The sequence below is a fragment of the Cervus canadensis genome, chromosome 6, assembly GCF_019320065.1.
Source record: "Cervus canadensis isolate Bull #8, Minnesota chromosome 6, ASM1932006v1, whole genome shotgun sequence".
In the NCBI taxonomy this organism is placed as follows: Eukaryota; Metazoa; Chordata; class Mammalia; order Artiodactyla; family Cervidae; genus Cervus; species Cervus canadensis.
The window spans coordinates 81126850-81135081 of record NC_057391.1 but is presented as its reverse complement, the minus strand read 5'-3'; the positions used below and the strand labels follow the sequence as shown (position 1 = coordinate 81135081).

Sequence of the window (8232 nt, the reverse complement as noted above, 5' to 3'; positions counted from 1 at the left end):
CTTGCTGTGCAGGCTTTCTCTAGTTGCAGCAAGCAGAGGCTACTCTTCACTGTGGTGCGTGAGCTCCTCATTGGGCGGCTTCTCGTTGCACAGCAAAGGCTCTAGGCACATGAGCTTCAGTAGTTGCAGCATTAGGGTTCAGCAGTTGCAGCGTGCAGGCTCTAGAGCATGGGCTCAGTAGTTGTAGCACATGGGCTTAGTTGCTCCATGGCATATGGGATCTTCCCGGACCGGGGATCAAACCTGTGTCCCCTGCATTGGCAGACGGATTCCTATCCACTGTGCCTGAGACGTCCCTGTCTCAGTGTCTTCCCCTTTCACCATTTAAACCCACTCCAGTTCTTCCCCCCAACTTTCCCAGGCAACTAGACCTCAGTTTCAAAGACAACTTCTTGCCCTGAAGAAAAGACAGTCCGTGAGTCAGAAACAAGCACCATTTACTGAGGGTTCATCATGTGCTGTGCCACTTGACACATTTTTTTTTCATCCAGTCCCCACAATAGTCTCATTCCATAAGCTATTATCATTTGAGGAAGTTGATGTGCAGAGAAGGTAAGTCATTTCCTCAAGATTGCAGAGCTAGAAATGGGTTGAGCCAATACTCCCTTCCCATTTGTAACAGGGGCTGCACGCTGTCCTCTGTGACACGGTACTGACTGCACAGTGATGTTTCAAAAGCCTTACAAAGCAGCATGCCCTCGGCCCACCTCGAGCTAAATAATCTCAGATGTGCGCAAAAATTTAGCCACGGAGCTTCTTGCATCCTTGTCTAGAATAGAAAAATCACTTAGAAACAACCCAAAGGTCCAACAATGCAGGATTGATTGTTGGATGTTTAGAATTGTTGGATGTTTAGAATCCTATATGACTAGCTATTAAAGTGATCAGGTAGGAAAAAAATTGTATCCATGATGTATGATATAGAAAAACAAGATTATAAAACAGTGTTCTAGCCTGGTCTTGTTTTCATGAAAACTACAATGGATAAATTTAAAAGCATAAAACTAAAGCTTCCAATATAGGAAAGGGAGGGAGAATTAAAATGGTTGGCAAAACCTCTGCAATGTGATGATAGGTGATTTTTCATTTTGATTATCTGAACTTCCAAAGGTTTCATCAGGAGCATCTATTTCTTCTGGAAAGAAGGGGAGAAGAAAAAAAAAATTAAGAGGTGTTTTGAGTTCTGAGTCTTCTCATTTATTATTGTTACCCATAAAAAAACCAAACATACTGTTCTGCTGGGAACATTTAAAAAACATTTTTATTACAAAAGTAGTATGTGGGCTCGCCAAAAACAAAAATCAGAGAGTACAAACAAGCAAAAAGGAGATGATGAAAAACACATTCCTTCCTCCCCAGAGACAACCAATATTAGCACCTTCGTGACTTCACAAGCCACGTTTGAGTTCTGCTCCAGGTACTAGTCACTGGGGCCCACCCCTCCCTTGCCATGACTGGAAACCTGAGTTTGAAATGAGGCTTACAGATCCCTCCGCAATCCCCAAACAGCTCCTAAGACTGTCTGGGATCCCAGAATGACTACTTACTTAGCGTAGACTCTGGCCTGCCAGGGTGCGCAATTCCTCCTGGGTCACAGGGGACTGTAAAAGTGATTCCCAACACGTTTGTGATTGCAACACTCTAGCATCGCTGGATTTTGCAATCCTCCTTCCCCCTTCGAAAAGAACCCAAAGGACTGCATCACAGCTTTTGTATATTCCATTTAGTACTTTTCCATAAATGCGGCTGAAGGGAATGAAGGGTAATTTGACTGTAAGACTATCACAACCCTCCTTCCCACCACTCCTCGGATAGCTGCCGGCAATCACTCTGGGATGTCCCAGGTCAGGGCTGGGAAGGGCAGCTTTGAGGAGCTGTGCAGGCAGGTTCGGCCATGCGGATGGTCATGCCAGGCCTGGGAGGCCAGCTCCTTGGGTAGGAAGTGTCTGGGCCATTCCCACACGCACACACACAGTCATAACACACAGTCACACACATACACACTCAACAACAGGTTTCCAAGGCCCACCCTGCCCACGCCCTCTCTTACTAAAGACCCCCTCATGGGAAGAAGGGCCTCCCACTGCTGGCACTTGGCCTGACCGAGTCCACACCCTCAGTACAGCCCTCAGGCAGAAAATGTTCCTAGAGCAGATCCACAAGCCAAACCATTCCTGGTTTCTTCAGATGTTGATATCCAGTCATGGCCCAGATCCAGGGCCTAGCCTCCCACCCCTAAGCTCCAGGAACTGAGCCGATCTCACTGCTATTCACTACGTTTGATGTTTCTGGAAACCTCAAAGATTTTGGAGACTCTGTTCTCCTTTATCTATGGCTTCTCTCATAGATAATAATAACTATAGCTTCTGTTTACAAAACTCTCGATATGCCTGGCTTTTTACAGTCATGTAATGCATACAACAGTCTTTCAAAGTAACCACAATTATCTGCCCCCCTTCCCCTTCACAGATGAGAAAACTGAGGCTCCAAGAAGTAGAATGATCTGCCCAAGGTCAAACAACTAGTAACAGGGACAGGAATCCACCCAGACCTGTACGACCACATAGCTCATGGCCTGCTCAGGAAGTCAGTGCAGAAGGGAACAAAAAGGTCATATAACCTTCCTCCATTCTAGCTACAAGACAGCTACATTGGAAAATAATCTGACCAACTGTTACATGGCACTTACTATGTGCTAGGTACTATTCCACTACTTTGCAAATATCAGCTCAATTTATCCTCAGAATAAGGCCAGGAGATGTAGTTACTTTACAGATAAGAAAATGAGGCACAGAGATCAGAGTAAACTTGCCTATGGCCATGCTGCAAGTGGTGGCGTCTGGACAGGAAGCTGGCTCTAGAAGCTGCGCTGCCTCTCTGATCCCACAAGCAAAGCGCCCCCTCCCTGCCCTCCGCCCCTAATTTTTCATCCTTTGACCTTCCCGTGTTCTCACCCTCCTCATCTTTCAGAGAGTTCACTTCCCACTTCTCCATCCCTCTCTGCATGGGGTGGTGTCCTCTTGTGAAACTGCTTTGTGAAACTCCTTCTTGTGCAAGGCTATCTTTGACTAGATCATTACCTAGATCCACCCCACCCACCACCCACTCAAAGAACTGATAGGAAAGTTTATCAAAGCAAAGGCTTGGAGTTGCTTCTGGAGAAATTAATCAATTAATCCGCAAGGGCTTGAGAGCAGGTTTTTGTCCCCAGCCCTGTGTTGGGCATTATTCTGTGAACACAAAAGACACCCAGGACTTGGCTTCCACTCTCAAGGAACAACAGTAAAGACATCAAGTAAGTGTGCACTCGTTGCTGGGTCTGTGCACAGCTGTAGTTCATAAAATATATAGGAATCAGAAAAGTTGTTATGAAGGAGGTGGAGTCTGAAATAGAGAGAAGGGGCAAGGTTTGAGAGAAGGGGCAAGAAAACCTTGTTCACTCTGATGGAATCAGCAAGACTTGGCAGGAGCAAAGAAAGCAGTCCAGGCAAGAGAAACAAGAGAGCATTCTCTACGTCCAAATCAATCTGGTCTTCTAAAATAAAGAGACCAAAAAAAAAAAAAAAACCTTGGATTTTTTTTTTTTTTTTTCTGTTAGCTTTTGCTATTTCCATCAGAGCAAACAAAGGAAGAAAGAAAAAAAAAACTCTTCCCATAATCATTAGGCAGCTTCTGGAATTGGAGAAGGGTGCTCTGCCTCAAATGTCCACCAGGAGGCAGACCTGCTACTTCTGTCGCTGGAGCTCCAAGTATAAACCGCGGAGAAAGGGGAAAGATCCCAGACTCTTCTTTGGAAGAGTTGGCCTGGCCTGAGGCCAGCAGTGGGCACCAGTCTTCTCAGACTGGGCTGCCTAGAATCAGGGAAGAAAAAGAATATAGAATGTAAGAGGAAGTCGGGTGAAACTGAAAGAGGAGACAGAGACATTAAAGAGGATCTAATCTCTATGTTATAGGGGTTTATAGGGAGCCATAGGGGTTTCCCTAGTGGCTCAGACAGTAAAGCGTCTGCCTACATTGCGGGGAGACAGGGGTTTGATCCCTGGGTCAGGAAGATCCCCTAGAGAAGAAAATGGCAACCCACTCCAGTACTCTTGCCTGGAAAATTCCATGGATGGAGGAGCGTGGTAGTCCATGGGGTCACAAAGAGTCAGACTCGACAGAGCGACTTCACTTTCAACCTCTATGTACCATGAAAAGATCTGCCAATAGGCAGAACAGGGGTTTCCATGAGTTGAGGCTATTCATGCCTTCTGTTGTCTTGACTGAGAAAACTTAATGCAAGGCTTGGGTAACTATGAAAAATGACCAACTGCTAGTCTGAGCCTAGTTTCAGGGCAACCAATTCAGGGTCTCTGGACAAGTGTAGCCATTCCAGTCACCAGGAGGAGGAATGCTCTGCGCTTTGGGGATAACACACCTCCTGGCCATCACCCCAGGCCCTGATGTCACGCTGTGGGTTGTGTGGGACAGGAGGCATGCCACTGGCACCCTTTAAGGAGCTCTGATGTCGGTGTTCAGCTTTACTGTACGTTCCACCATCTGAGCCAGGCAACAGGGTCCTGAAGTCACAAGAGCAGAGGGGGTTAGAGGGGAGGTCGGAGGTACGCTAGTTTGAAGCCAGAAATCTTGGCTTTTATCTATCTCTAACCAGCTGTGCAAACTTGGAGGAGTGAATCAGCTTTTCTGAACATTAGTCCCCCGTATGTAAAATTGAAAGGCTTGAATTAGAGCAATAGTATCAGATGTGCGTTCTAGCTCTGAAATTCTTAAACACACTCCTTTGGTTAGAGGAACTGAGGAATGGGCGGGGGTTGGGGACGGGGCAGGGGGTGGCGGGGGAGGGCGGTAGCCAGTACCAAGCATCTTGAAGAGTTGCCCCCACGCCCGCAGTCGGCTCCCCGGTAGTGGTCACTGCGGCACTGCCCACCCCACCTCCGCCACCGTGGCCCGGAGGCACACACCCACGGCTCCCTCCGAGATTTCTGGAATCTCGCTGGATTCCTCCCAGGACTGTTTATTGCCCTTTACATCTGCAAATAGCTTTACATCAGCAACCCTGCTGCGCGATATTAATCATCGCCGCAATATCCCTCCTTCCGCCTGTAAGAGGAATTGCGGGGGTCTGGATTTATGAAGGTGAAATCCGAAAGTAATTTGCCTGGGATTCATTCAATAACCGGTGAGCAACAGTTAATTAAGCGCCTAATACGACCGAGGCGCAAAGAAACACACAAACCCAGTTGCTGCGGGGGTCAGAATTGCAGGGGGTCCTCAAAGAACTTCACCGGTATTCCAAATATGTCATGCACTGCCCCCCGACCTCCCCCCACTCCCCGTTCGCCGACCCCTCTCTCCCCCGCCCGTAACTACTGCAAAACTAAAAGGTGATGCAGACGATCTCCCCTCCCAAGCCTGACGCCGCTGTGCCTCACCTCCTAAAGCTCATTTACCAGGCTAGGTAAAAGAAAGTGACCTTCCCAAGGTCATTTATCCCCCCAGGGGCAACACTGATTCCCAGAACCACGGTCTTCAAAGCTTTCCACTGCGCCAGGGACGAGGATTTTAAGTTCCAGCCTATAAAATATGAAACAGAAAGAGGCGAAGGATGGCTGTTTCCATGATTTCCGGGCACAGAGGGAGAAAATCATGATCCCAGCTCACCCAACCCAAAACAGACGAGACAGCCCAACTCTGGGCTGCAGTCTCAACGAGACAAGAAATATCTGGGACCCCGGGGCTTGTCAATCAATCATCCACGCCTTCCCTCGAGGTCCCTGTCGCCCCCGCCCCTCGCCTCCGCCGGGGTCGCGAGGTTGGGTAGCGTGGAATTCAGTGGTCCGCAGCACCCGCACGGGGGCGTGGCCGGAGACGGAGAGCGCGGGGAGGAGGAGGGAGCAGGAGGAGGACAGAGCCAGACTCCCAGCCTCCTCCCGCTCCCTCCTCCCAGCGGGCAGCTCAGCGGCTCAGCCAAATATGGGCAGAGCGGAAGCGGCGGGCAGACGTCACGGCGCCGGGTGGGGGACCGCGCTGCGGGGCTGATGACGGAAGGCTCTGACGGCGCCTACGTGTCACCATGGAAACCAAACAGTAAATAGAGGACTTGAGAGCTCCTGGCACCGCCTGGACCCAGCGACCTGACCTGGAGCGAAGGGCCGGAAGCTGGGAAGGGCCGGCAGAAACCTGGGCTTGGCAGGGGAGGGCCGGGGCGCGGCGAGGGTGCTCAGAGGGCGGAGAGGAGACCCGGAAAGAGAATTCCCTCTGGCAGGTCCTTGGGAAGCCGGCCCTCCCTCAGCTCAGGATCCGGCAGGGGCAGGTCAGGAGTGGAAAGAAGCCCTCGTGGATGAGAAACCTTCCCGTCCTTTTTTCAAGGGCTTCCTCGGCCGGCAAGATTGTTTGGGATACTGTCTTTTGTTTTCCTTTACTAGAATCTAAGAATTAAGACGTTGGAACCACCCAACCCGGACTGAGATTCCAGCTCTGCCACTCTAGTTGGCTAATCTTGAGCAGACAACAATCTTTTGTGCTCCCGGACTACATTATCTTTAAAATAAGGATAATATCAGGATTTGCCTGTATTCATAAGCTAATATAAATGTGTGTGTGTGTGTGACAGTGTCTGACACATTGTGAGCCCCAGTGAGTGCTAGCTGTTAATTTTTATTCCTAAACAGCACAATTTAGTAGTTTAGTCAACTACTAAATCATATTACTCATGTACTGGGTTTTCTCTTGCTTTGTTTTTTAATTTTAAAATAAAAGAATTTTCTGTTTTAAAATTGATACTAAAATTTAATAAAATGTTTTGTGTGTTAACCGAAATGTGCATCTGTCAAAAACAACTCTCAGTTTGCACTGTTTCACTCTTTTAAATTTTAAACACAAAAATTCTAGGCGATCATATAGAATAACAGAACTGAATTAACTCCAGCTCAGTTTCTCTGATTTTACTGTCACGGGTGTTATCTTTGTTTATTTCACATCTGTTACTTAAAAACAGTATTGTGTACTACCATAGGATTGGAGACACAGACACATTGCATCCAAAATGATCTCATCTCAAATGATTGTGCACCGTTACAGTCTTCATCTTAAAATGAAAGCCTGTAGCTAAGTCCATGTTTTGGAGACCCGCTGCCAGTATAACTGGGAGTTTACTTCCATATAGAATACACTGCATTAAAGGATAGGGAATTTCTTAAGTGAACGCATTATGAAAACTTGACAGCAATCCCAGCAACTGTTTAGAACTTCAACAACAAAAGATTTTTTCAGGAAAGAGTATTTTGTCACTGACGATGTCTAGTATTGCCAGTTCATGGTCTTAGCTAAAAAGCAGACCAACTTTAACTGGTTTTATGATTTCTTTCAAATTCTCAGCAGGTAATGTGGCCCCTTCGGAAAAGGCAATGGCACCCCACTCCAGTATTCTTGCCTGGTGACTCCCAGGGACGGGGGAGCCTGGTGGGCTGCCGTCTATGGGGTTGCACAGAGTCGGACATGACTGAAGTGACTTAGCAGCAGTAGCAATGTGGCCCCTTATGGATGACAGACCCTAGTGTGACCTCCAATAATTCCTGCCTCCTGGTGCCCATATTGGGAATTTGTGTGGTTCCCTCCCCTTGAGATGGAACCTGAGACTTCTTCTAAGCAACAGAGTATGGTGGAGGTAATGGGAAGCCACCTGTAGATTATATTGATGTAACAATATATCTCCATCTTGCTAGCACACGCGAGTAGGTTCCCCTGCAGCCTTTGATGAAGTGAGCAGCCATGTTGAGGAAGCTCAAATGCAAGGAACTTATGAGCAACCTCTAGGACCTGAGGGTGGCTTCTGTCCAACAGTCAGTCAAAAGCTGGGTCCTAGTTATACAATCACAAGGAAATAAAGTCCTCCCACAATCCAGATGAGTTCAGAAGCTGACTTTTCCCCATTAAAGCATTCAGCTGAGAATGAGCTTGGCTCACACCTTGATCACAACCTTGTGAGACTGAACTAGGCTGTGCCAGGACTCCTGACCCACAGAGACTGTGAGGTAGTGAATACATGTTGGTTTGAAGCGGCTCCATGTGTGGTGATTGGTTATATGGAAGTTAAACCCTAATCCACCCTCTTTGCCTGTACCTAGAACTTGCTTGCTGTCCCACTTTACACTGCCTACACTGTCCAGGCCTTCCACCCTAAGTGACGTGGTGTGGGCCTCTTCACTGCATTGCCATAGTCATCATCTGATG

General features: G+C 47.9%; 2 long non-coding RNA genes across 2 annotated transcripts; both read right to left on the bottom strand.

Annotated features, from left to right (window-relative positions):
• Positions 1-416: 416 nt before the first annotated feature.
• Positions 417-3042, bottom strand: LOC122444158. Its single transcript, XR_006270182.1, has 3 exons — positions 2955-3042; positions 1548-1675; positions 417-1135 (listed from the first exon to the last, which is right to left on the bottom strand). It is a non-coding gene; the product is annotated as an uncharacterized LOC122444158 (long non-coding RNA).
• Positions 3043-3737: 695 nt separating this feature from the next.
• Positions 3738-5771, bottom strand: LOC122442932. Its single transcript, XR_006269824.1, has 3 exons — positions 5433-5771; positions 4418-4559; positions 3738-3851 (listed from the first exon to the last, which is right to left on the bottom strand). It is a non-coding gene; the product is annotated as an uncharacterized LOC122442932 (long non-coding RNA).
• Between the last annotated feature and the right edge of the window lie 2461 nt (positions 5772-8232).